Here is an 11,586-nt window from a genome sequence, read left to right on the forward strand (position 1 = left end):
AGATCGGATTGTAAATCAGAGAGACGTCAACTTACCAGCACAACGTACCAGCACAACCAGCACCCCGACCAGGAATATGACTTTCCCAAAGCGGATCCTTTGTCTGCACCTCCGAAGGCATTTGAACTGATTCCAGAGGCCGACCTAAAACAACGCTGTCGGAGGAGAGGGTGCCGGTGCGGTCCTCTAGTGAGGCTTCGGATGCGCGCACACCACCCACCGCTTCTGAGTATATTACTCGCTAATGTCTAGTCCCTAGTTAGCAAAATCGACGAAATTAGGGAAAGAGTTGCTTTCCAAAGAGATATCCGAGATTGTAACATATTCTGTTTCACAGAGACATGGCTAGCTGGGGACATCTTGTCGGAGTCCGTACAGCCAACAGGATTTTCCGTGCATCGCGCCGACAGGAACAAACATCTCTCTGGTAAGAAGAAGGGCGGGGGTGTACGTTTCAGGATTAACGACTCATGGTGTAATTGTAACAATATACAAAAACTCAATTCCTTTTGTTCACCTGACCTAGAGTTCCTCACAATCAAATGCCGACTGTATTATCTCCCAAGAGAACTCTCCTCGGTTAACGTCACAGCCGTGTATATCCCCCCGCAAGCGGATACCAAGACAGCCATCAAGGAACTTCACTGGACTTTATGCAAACTGGAAACCATATATCCTGAGGCTGCATTTATTGTAGCTGGGGATTTTAACAAAGCTAATCTGAGAACAATGCTACCTAAATACTATCAGCACATCGATTGCAGTAAACAAGCGTGAAACACACTCTAACTTCCGCAAGGCCCTCCCCCGCCCTCCTTTTGGCAAATCTGAACATGACTCCATCTTGTTGCTCCCCTCCTATAGGCAGAAACTAAAACAGGAAGCGCCCGTGCTTAGGTCTATCTAACCCTGGTCTGACCAATCGGATTTCATGCTTCAAGATTGCTTCGATCACGTGGACTGGGATAAGTTCCGGGTATCTTCAGACAACAACATACACTGACTCAGTGAGCGAGTTTATAAGGAAGTGTATAGGAGATGTTGTACCCACTGTGACTATTAAAACATTCCCCAACCAGAAACCGTGGATTGATGGCAACATTCACACAAAACTGAAAGCACGTACCACCGCATTTAATCATGGCAAGGTGACTGGAAACATGGCCGACAGTGTAGTTCAAACAGTGTAGTTTTCCCTCCGTAAAGCAATCAAACAAGCAAAGCGTCAGTATAGAGACAAAGTCGAGTCGCAATTCAACGGCTGAAACACAACACATATGTGGCAGGGTCTACAGCAAATCACGGATTACAAAAAGAAAACCAGCCCCGTTGCGGACATCAAGGTCTTGCTCCCAGACAAATTAAACAACTTCTTTGTGCACTTTGAGGACAATACAGTTCCACCGACATGGCCCGCTACTAAAGACTGTGGGCTCTCTTTCTCCGTGGCCGACATGAGTAAAACATTTAAACCTGTTAACCCTCGCAAGGCTGCCAGCCCATACGGCATCCCTAGCCTCAGAGCATGCGCAAACCAGCTGGCTGGTGTGTTTAAGGACATATTCAATCAATCCCTATCCCAGTCTGCTGTCCCCACATGCTTCAAGATGGCAACCATTGTTCCTATTCCCAAGAAAGCGAAGGTAACTGAACTAAATGACATTGCCCCGTAGCACTCACTTCTGTCATCATGAAGTGCTTTGAGAGACTAGTCAAGGATCATATTATCTCCACCCTACCTGACACCCTAGACCCACTCCAATTTTCTTACCACCCCAATAGGTCCACAGACGATGCAATCGGCATAAAACTGCACACTGCCCTAACCCATCTGGACAACAGGAATACCTATGTAAGAATGCTGTTCATTGACTACAGCTCAGCATTCAACACCATAGTACCCTCCAAACTCATCATTAAGCTCAAGACCCTGGGTCTCGACCCCGCCCTGTAAAACTGGGTCCTGGACTTCTTGACGGTCCGCTCCCAGGTGGTGAAGGTAGGAAACAACATCTCCACTCCGCTGATCCTCAACACTGGGGCCCCACAAGGGTGCATTCTCAGCCCTCTCCTGTACTCCCTGCTCACCCACGACAGTGTGGCCATGCATGCATCCAACTCAATCATCAAGTTTGCAGACGACACTACAGTGGTAGGCTTGATTACCAACAATGACGAGACGGCCTACAGGGAGAAGGTGAGGGCCCTCGGAGTCTGGAGTCAGGAAAGTAACCTCTCACTCAATGTCAGCAAAACAAAAGAGATGATCGTGGACTACCTGTTCACCCCTATCCACATTGACAGGACAGCAATGGAGAAGGTGGAAAGTTTTAAGTTCTTCGGTGTACATATCACCGACAAACTAAAATGGTCTATGCACACAGACAGTGTGGTGAAGAAGGCACAACAGTGCCTCTTCAACCTCAGGAGGCTGAAAAAATGTGGCTTGTCACTGGAAACCCTCAACTTTTACAGGTGCACAATTGAGAGCATCCTGTCGGGCTGTATCACCGCCTGGTATGGCAACTGCTCCGTCCACAACCGTAAGGCTCTCCAGAGGGTAGTGAGGTCTGCACAACGCATCACCGGGGGCAAACTACCTGCCCTCCAGGACACCTACAACACCCAAAGTCACAGAAAGGCAAAAAGGATCATCAAGGACAATAACCGCCTGAGCCACTGCCTGTTCACCCCGCTATCATCCAGAAGGCGAGGTCAGTACAGGTGCATCAAAGCTGGAACCGAGAGTTTGAAAAACAGCTTCTATCTCAAGGCCATCAAATTGTTAAACAGCCACCACTAGCATAGAGAGGCAGCTGCCTACCTACAGACTTGATTTCATTGGCCACTTTAATAAATGGAACGCTAGTCACTTTAATAATGCCACTTTAATAATGTTTACATATCTTGCATTACTCATCTCATCTGTATATACTGTATACTGTATCCTTCACTATCTATTCTTTGCTATCTATTGCATCTTAGCCGCTCTGTCACTGCTCATCCATATATTTTATACTTCGATATTTTCATCCCATTCCTTTACTAGATTGTGTGTATTAGGTTTTGTTGTGGAATTTGTTAGATATTAGGTTTTGTTGTGGAATTGCTAGATATTACCTGTTAGATACTGCTGCACTGTCGGATCTAGAAGCATAAGCATTTCACTATGCCCGAAATAACATCTGCTAACCATGTGTATGTGACAAATAATATTTGATTTGATTTAGTGAGAATAAAAAATTCCCACTTTCTGAACAGTTACAGTTGGATTCACAGCTTACCTTGTCCAAAGCTGTAAACCAGGTTAGGCAGAGTGAGAGTAAAAAACAGCAGGCGATGCTGTGCAGTGGCAGCTCTATGTAGAGTGAAGAGAGGGAGGAAATACATGCTAAAACAACCGAGAGGAACAGAGACAATGTGGAGAAAACAATCACAGACAGGCCCAGTAGCCAGTTCAAGCATTTGTCGCAAATGTGGGAAATCCCCTTTCCACAGCTGGAAAGATTGCCTAGCGAAGGATGAGGAATGCAGGAAATGTCACAAGAGAGGACACTTTTCATCGGTCTGTCAATCAAAGCAAATGCATGAAGTCTCAGAGGAGGAACAGCAGTTACAGTAGGTCAGCATCTTTCTGGGGGAAGTGGGGGGGGGATGCTGGCTTGCACTCCGACATTAAACTCAATGGGGAGATGTTGTCATTTAAACTAGGCACAGGTGTAGTAGTGACATCAATCCCCACTAGGCTGTATAGCTACAGTAGAGATAGCTCCCTACAAACAAGGAACTGTACAGGCCCAGTAATAAGATATTACCAGTGGTAGGGCAGATTGTGTGTAAACTGGAGAGTAAAGAGAAGTGCCATCCAGCCTGTATTCGTCATTGACTCTCTGGCCAGACCGCTGCCGGGGCTGCCAGCAATTGACGCATTGCAACTCATTGAGAGAGTGAGTGAACTGGAGGACCCAGGGGAGGTTTTCAAAAATAAATTCCCAAAAGTGATTTCTGGCCTAGGAAGGCTAGAAGGTGACTACAAAATCCACCTGAAGGAGGATGCAGTTCCCTATGCCCTTATCACCCCCTGCCGTGTGCCTATCCCTTTGGAAGGATGGAAGAAATTGGGTCTGTGTCTAAAATAGAGAGTCCCACTGATTGGTGTACAGGGATGGTGGTGGTACTTAAAGCCAATGGGGACATTACTAACTTGAATGAGGCACTGCAGAGAGAGACCCATCTTACCATCAGTGGAGCAGTCACTGGCTTAGTTGGATGGTTCACAGGTCTTCACAAAGCTGGATGCCCGCTCAGGCTTCTGGCAGATACCCCTGTCACCAGAGAGTAGGGTGCTCACACCGTTTGGCCGGTACTGTTTCAACATTTTGCCATTTGGAATCGCTTCCGGTCCTGAGCATTTCCAAAGACACATGTCCCAGCTGTTGGATGGGCTGAGGGGCATCATAGTCCATGTGGATGACGTGCTAGTGTGGGGACGGGACAGAGCAGAACATGATGAAAGACTGGCCTGACACTCAATGAAAAATGCCCCTTTGCACAGTCAGACGTCTTGTTCTTGGGACACAAAATCAGTGCAGCTGAAATAGAGCCGGACCTGGAGAAGATCAGCGCTATCACAGATATGCCCAGACCCCAGAACGTGGCTGAAGTCAGGACCTTCTTAGGCATGGCCACATACGTGAGTAAGTTTCAGACACAACCAAACCCCTGAGAGACTGACTAGCCAAAGAGAAGGACTGTTTGAGTTTGAGTTTATTTTATTTTTACAGGGACAGTGCACATTAATCAACGTTTCAGTAAAAGTGCCGGTTTTAGCCAGCCGGCTAATTTTCAACCCAGTTCATAGGATCACATGCAACAGGCGGCATTTGACAAAATCAGAGGGTACCTGGCCTCACAGAGAGTGCTGGCCCAGTACCGTCCTCATGCTAAGACAAATGTGTCAGCAGATGCATCATCCTTTGGGCTAGGGGCGGTCCTCACACAGATGCAGGACAACATGTCCAATAACATACATCTCACAAAGCTTATCTGACACAGAGCAAAGGCATGCACAAGTGGAGAAGAAGGCGTTGGCTATCATATGGGCATGTGAAATGCTCAGGCAATAGTTAATTGGCCTTCAGCTTCCAGCAGAGACTGACCACAAACCACTATTGGCTTTGTTAAGGACAAAATAACTGGACGACTTGCCTCCCAGAGCTCTGCGCTTCCGCTTCAGATTGCTGAGGTTCACCTAAAAGATGGTGTGTGTGCCAGGGAAGGCACTGATCACAGCAGATGCACTCTCCAGGGCCCCAATTAAACATTCATTAACAGAGGAGAAGCAATGTCTAGAGGGTGAGGTACAGGTGTCTGTTAATGGAGTAAGAGACAGCCTACCTGTGTCTCAGACCAAACTGCAGCAGATTGCAGAGGAGCAACAGTGAGACCCCATCTGCCGACAGAGAGTACAGGAGTGCAAAAAAGAATGGCCTGCGGCCTAGGCAGTAGGAACTGCCTCAGCTTCTGAAGACCTATTGGGTGCACCAAAGTGACTTCCACCGTAATGGAGACCTTCTCATGAACAGACAACGGATAGTCATCCCAGAGACTCTACAACCGGAAATGCTAAACAGAGTTTATGAGGGTACATGGGGATATCCAAATGCAGACTGAGGGCTCTACAGTTGGTGTGGTGGCTTGGTCTGAGTACTCAGATTGCCAAGCTGGTGGCCCAGTGTGAGGTGTGTGCAAAATGTCAACCTTATCATCCTGAACCAATGATGGCAACTGAGCTGCCAAAACGGCCATGGCAAAAGGTAGGGGCAGATACGTTCTATTGGATTAGATTACTATTCAAGATACATTGAAATAGCAAAGACACCCATAACCACATCAGCTGGTGTTATCAATGGATTAAAGTAATTTTTTCCAGGCAAGGGGTAGCTGAGGTCCTGGTTGCTTTTTCTGCATAATATGACTTCACACATGTGACCAGTAGCCCCTACCATGCACAGAGAAACGTCAATGCAGAGAGGGCTGTGAAAACAGTCAAGGGACTGCTGAAAAAGAACAAGGATCCGTATAAGGCTCTGTTTCCTTACAGAGTCACACCACTGCAACATGGACAGAAGGCTACGCTCCCCGTTGCCTGTCTCACCGGCTCAGGTTAACAAGCTCACCCAAAAAGTGATGTGAAGCCACCAGAGTGGCTGAAAGACTATGTTACGTGAATAGAATACATACTGTTGAGTGGACCATACCCAGCAAAAATAAAGATTTTAACCTAAGTTAATACATAGTTCAGACTGTGTAATTTCATGCTTTCATGGTGTTTCAGAATGGGAAGTAGCATGTTAAAGAGAATAATAGTTGTTTCAAAACTGCATTTCAGTTATGCTTCAGTGATTATGCATGTTGAATTCTTGTTCATCGGAGAGGGGAAGATGTAGTAGGATGTCACTTGTTTGTGTGCGTACCTATGTAAAACATGCACGGACTAGGCTAGTAAACATACTGAAGCTAGAACCTTGTTGTCGTGCCTCCTTATTTTAGATAATACTACAGAAAGGGTTTTTCATGGAACGCAAAAGAGTTCCACCTTGAACCAAAATTGTTCTACCTGGAACCAAAAAGGGTTCTTCAAAGGGTTCTCCTAAGAGTACAGCCGAATAAAGATTTTATGTTCTAGACAGCACCTTTTTTTCTAAGAGTGTAGAGTCATGTTTCAAAAAGAGTGATCACCTATTGCATGAGCTTCCACATTCGCTATGGAAGTGGAAAATATGGAAAAGAGTTTATTTTCTCTGTAAATTATCACAGCTGGAAGATACATTTAAAGAGACGCAAGTGAACAAGCTTATATCTGCTCCGTCTCCAACAAACAAATCAATAAATCTATAAGAACCACGGGTCTTAAACATGAATGACCCAAGATGCTACCAAACTTTAAGTAAAGTTGACTGCCGACAAACGTACGTAGAATATAATGTTGGCAATGTCTTTTATGTAATCTGGTAAGCATGAGCTTGAATATTCCCTGTTTGGCATGGGTGGATTTCAGATATGTTAGCGCACATCCTACACTCATCCTCTTTTCTCAACATAGTGTTGCAACATGTGTTCGAGACAATGGGGGGCACTAGTGGTTTCCCATTTACCTATTATTGGGTAATTCCAATATGACCAGATTTAAGTGGTTCTACCTAGACATTAACTAAAAACATGCCTCCCCGTTACGTCACATGAAAATCGAAATGTGTCATAATACATTCAGCTTTAGAGTCGTGTCAATCATAGATCCATTGTCACGTCCCGACCAGTAAAAGGCGTTATTTGTCATTGTAGTTTGGTCAGGGCGTGGCAGGGGGTGTTTGTTTTGTGTGTTTTTGGTTTAGGTTCTATGTTTTCTATTTCTATGTTTAAATCTAGTTTTCTATTTCTATGTTGGGTTTTTGGTAGGACCTCCAATTAGAGGCAGCTGGTTGTCGTTCTCTCTAATTGGAGGCCATATTTAGTTGAGGTTTGTTTCACTTGTGTTTTGTGGGTGGTTATTTTCTGTATAGCCTGGGAGCCTTATGGAACTGTTTTTCGTCGTTTGTTTATTTTGTTTAAGTGTTTTCTTTAAATAAATTAAGAGGATGAGCACTTTACCCGTTGCACCTTGGTCCAATCCTTACGACGCCCATGACAGAACCACCCACCAAAAAAGGACCAAGCAGCGGAAGAAGGAGCAGCAGGAGAAATATTTGGAGTCGTGGACATGGGAGGAGATCTTAGACGGAAAGGGACCCTGGAGGCAGGCTGGGGAGTACCGGCGACCGAGGGAGGAACTGGAGGCAGCAAAGGCAGAGCGGCGCTATTATGAGACGCTGTATAGGCCCAAAGGCAAGTGCGAGAGGCAGCCCCAAAAATTATGGGGGGAGGGGCACACGGGGACTTGGGCAGAGTCAGGGTGGAGTGCTGAGTCAACTCCCCGTGCTTACGGGGTGGGGGGGCGGGTGACGAGGAGAGCACAGAGCTACGCAGTAATACGCACGGTGTCGCCCATACGGACGCACAGTCCGATGCGGCCAGTACGGGCTCTGCAGTGTTGCCGGGCGAGAGTTGGCCGGCAGCCAGGGAGAAGTGCGCCGGCGCAGCTCATCTGGCCACCAGTGCGTCTCCTCGGTCCAGCTTACCCTGCGCCTGCTCTACGCACGGCAGCCCTCACTCTCCAGCACAGCCCAGTTCGCCCTGTGCCAGCGCTCCGCCCGTGCCGGGCTACAGTGACCACTCAGCCAGGACGGGGTGTGCCAGCCCTGAGTTCCAGACCGCCGGTGCACCTCCACGGCCCAGTGTGCCCCGTGCCTGCTCTGCGCACCCAGTCTCCTGTAAGTCTCCCCAGTACGGGGAGACCGGTTCCAGCTCCACGCAGGAGGCCTCCAGCGACACTCCTCAGCCCTGAGCCTCCAGCGACGCTCCTCAGCCCTGAGCCTCCAGCGACGCTCCTCAGCCCTGAGCCTCCAGCGACGCTCCTCAGCCCTGAGCCTCCAGCGACGCTCCTCAGCCCTGAGCCTCCAGCGATGCTCCTTAGCCCTGAGCCTCCAGCAACGCTCCTCAGCCCTGAGCCTCCAGCGATGCTCCTCGGCCCGGGGTCTCCAGCGACGCTCCTCAGCCCGGGGTCTCCAGCGACGCTCCTCAGCCAGGAGCCTCCAGCGACGCTCCCCAGCATAGAGTCTTCAGAACGGGAGCTACGCCCAGAGCCAGAGCCACCTCCGTAGTGGGAGGATTGGTAAGGGGGGGTGTAGCACAGGGACGGTGGCCACCCTCCCTTCCCTCCCTTTAAGTTTGGGGTTGTTTTTGTGGAGTTTTTGTTTTTGAGGTGCATTCAGGGTCTGCACCTTTGGGGGGGGGGGGGGGGTACTGTCACGTTCTGACCAGTAAAAGGGGTTATTTGTCATTGTAGTTTGGTCAGGGCGTGGCAGGGGGTGTTTGTTTTGTGTGTTTTTGGTTTAGGTTCTATGTTTTCTATTTCTATGTTGGGTTTTCGGTAGGACCTCCAATTAGAGACAGCTGGTTGTTGACTCTAATTGGAGGCCATATTTAGTTGAGGTTTGTTTCACTTGTGTTTTGTGGGTGGTTATTTTCTGTATAGCCTGGGAGCCTTATGGAACTGTTTTTCGTAGTTTGTTTATTTTGTTGAAGTGTTTTCTTTAAATAAATTAAGAGGATGAGCACTTTACCCGCTGCGCCTTGGTCCAATCCTTATGATGCCCATGACATCCATCGTCATTGGTCCGACCATGTTGTCCACACAGAGTAGACGGCTGTGACCCTTTCTAACGCCGGAGAGTGTCGTTAAGGTAAATCACTGGTTTTCCTGAAAGTTAGCAGCCTGCGCTATAAGCCGGATTGTTACACAGGTTATGGCAGTTGAACAGCTCAGAGATAACTGGTTTAGCTTCCCATGCCTCAGACTCTCTCCATAGGAGCTACTAATTCAAGTGAGATTTCAGTTCCTTGCATGTTGAATTTTACAATGTTGGCATAGCCCTTTCCTGAAGTCAATGACCAAAAGCGTCCTCTTTGGCATCATGGGTGGAAAGATAAAAATAAATGTCAAACAGTTTTGTTATATTTCAGTCTTCTGAGATGTATATAAAGTGTAATATTAGGATGTAATACACTTAAACTCTATATCTGATATGGTACAGGTTTTATCTTTTTTTTTAAGCCCATAGACGTGTGTGAGGTGTATACTTTTGTTTCAAAGTAGATTTGTATAAGACTACCAATAATCACTCTGTGTGACCCTGACCCAGTAAAAGGTTAAAGTATCTTTCTGGGGTTTAATTGAGTATTTATAAGGGTTTCCCTTTCAAATTGTTCTCTGGCAGAGAATACAGCCAGCAGTGTTGTTTGGGGATTTACCCTATAATAGTAAATGATATAGTCTGCTAAGAATGACACTACCAAACCACATTTTTAACTGTAGCGCAATAGCCTCTGGGACAGTGATTTTGACAGACACTTAGCACCTTACATAGTGCTGTTGGTCTGCTCATGTTTCATTTAAGACACTAACAGTGATTACCATCCTCCCACATAAGCCCCCAGTTTACACTGACAAGAGGATACCAGGTGTCCTTACCGTTCGCCCGGCTTATCCAGACTCGTCTGTGTGTCTAACTTTTCGCTTGACTTCCAGGTGAAAACTGCATGGGATCAATATCGGCAATGCTCCTCCGTCTTCCGCTCAGGCGTGGCAGAGTAGAGGAGAGAGGTGTATCAGCTCTCCCTTTAGTCCAGTAATAAAGCAGTCAGAAAGTAGCGGCGTTAGCCTTCAGGACTACCAGGCTGCTGCGTCTGTGCATCTGCTGAAGACCATTGTCACACGCCAAGAGGTTCCGCTGGTGGAGGAAGATGCCCAGAGTCCCCATAGTCTTAACTTCAGGTGTTCAGAGTGACGTGTTAGGGCAGATACAGGGCTTTTTTAGTAAGGCTATGAAACACGATGTCTGTTAGTAGTGGAGTTGTTTCCTCCAGATGATTCTACCTCCTTCACACACAGCCAGACTGCCAGGTATGCTGAAGGAGACCTGCCAGACTTTCAGAAAGAGAATCTGCCCTAGAAATCCAGCAACTCTAATGGCAATAAACAATCAGCCCACAGCTTAACAATTTGTAAAACAACATAAATTGTCTAGAAATCTCCTGCAGTGCGTTGTTGAATAAATGGAATGTTATTTACGCAGTACTGAAATCATTTAAAATATCCTGAGAGTACTTTTTAAACTCCAAGATCCAGATGAGTTCGATCAGTCTGTCCATTTCCCTGCATTTAGAACACAACACTCTCTGAACAAGACGAGACGTTCCAAGAGTGAGCTATTCACCCCACAGATTCCTTCAATGCGAGTTAATTACAGCTCTGTCCTCACAGAGTGAGAGAAAGAGAGAGAGTGACTCCAGCCTTATTCTAAGTTACACAATCATTTGCGAATCCCGATGCTCCAGCGATGGAAGTTTCAGAGATACTGAGTGTCCCGACTAAGTAGGAGCACCGCTGATTGTAAGCAGGGCAGCTGCTACCTGTCATCCACAGAGAAAGAGAAACAGGCAGACACTGAAATAATGTTCCTTCTGCAAATTCAAAGTATCCTCTTCTGTTGGTGTACAGTGTAGTGTAGTAGACTATTCTGCTTTGCTTAAGCCAGCTTGTGTCAGAGAGCCCAGCTTTACACTGCTAAGGTACGGAGGGATGGGAGCACAGGATGGACAGAGGGGGGAGCTAAGTGGAAGAAGGGGGTGAGGGATTGAATAGCTTCATCACTCTTTTGCCCCCTTTCTCCGCCTCCTCGTTTCCTCCCCTCCCCTTTAAGACATAAATACATTCAAATACACACACGCACTCAGGCACATTCACACACACCATTGGCAGACTCAAGTCTAATCAAAGGAGGCTGGCTTAGAATATCTCGGGACTGCAGTTGATTCACGTGTGTGTGTGCGTATGCTCGTGTCACAGTCTGCACTGACCTCTGCACAAAGGATAAAGATGCATTATGTATGTACATTTACATTAGCAGAGCCAAAAGAGTAAGTGAC

The 11,586-nt window shown here is 47.0% G+C and overlaps 1 protein-coding gene across 2 annotated transcripts in view; it reads right to left on the reverse strand.

Annotated features, from left to right (window-relative positions):
* Positions 1-11,362, reverse strand: part of LOC115151766 (neurturin-like) — a 44,118-nt gene extending 32,756 nt beyond the window's left edge. Inside the window, exons 1-2 of one of the 2 annotated variants that reach the window (XM_029695984.1) lie at positions 10,117-11,362; positions 9,222-9,317 (exon numbers count right to left, since the gene is read on the reverse strand). The gene's annotated coding sequence lies outside the window, so the exon portion shown is untranslated. The remainder of the gene's footprint in view (positions 1-9,221; positions 9,318-10,116) is intronic. The other variant, XM_029695983.1, reaches the window with a different exon arrangement.
* Between the last annotated feature and the right edge of the window lie 224 nt (positions 11,363-11,586).

The sequence above is a fragment of the Salmo trutta genome, chromosome 17, assembly GCF_901001165.1.
Source record: "Salmo trutta chromosome 17, fSalTru1.1, whole genome shotgun sequence".
In the NCBI taxonomy this organism is placed as follows: domain Eukaryota; kingdom Metazoa; phylum Chordata; class Actinopteri; order Salmoniformes; family Salmonidae; genus Salmo; species Salmo trutta.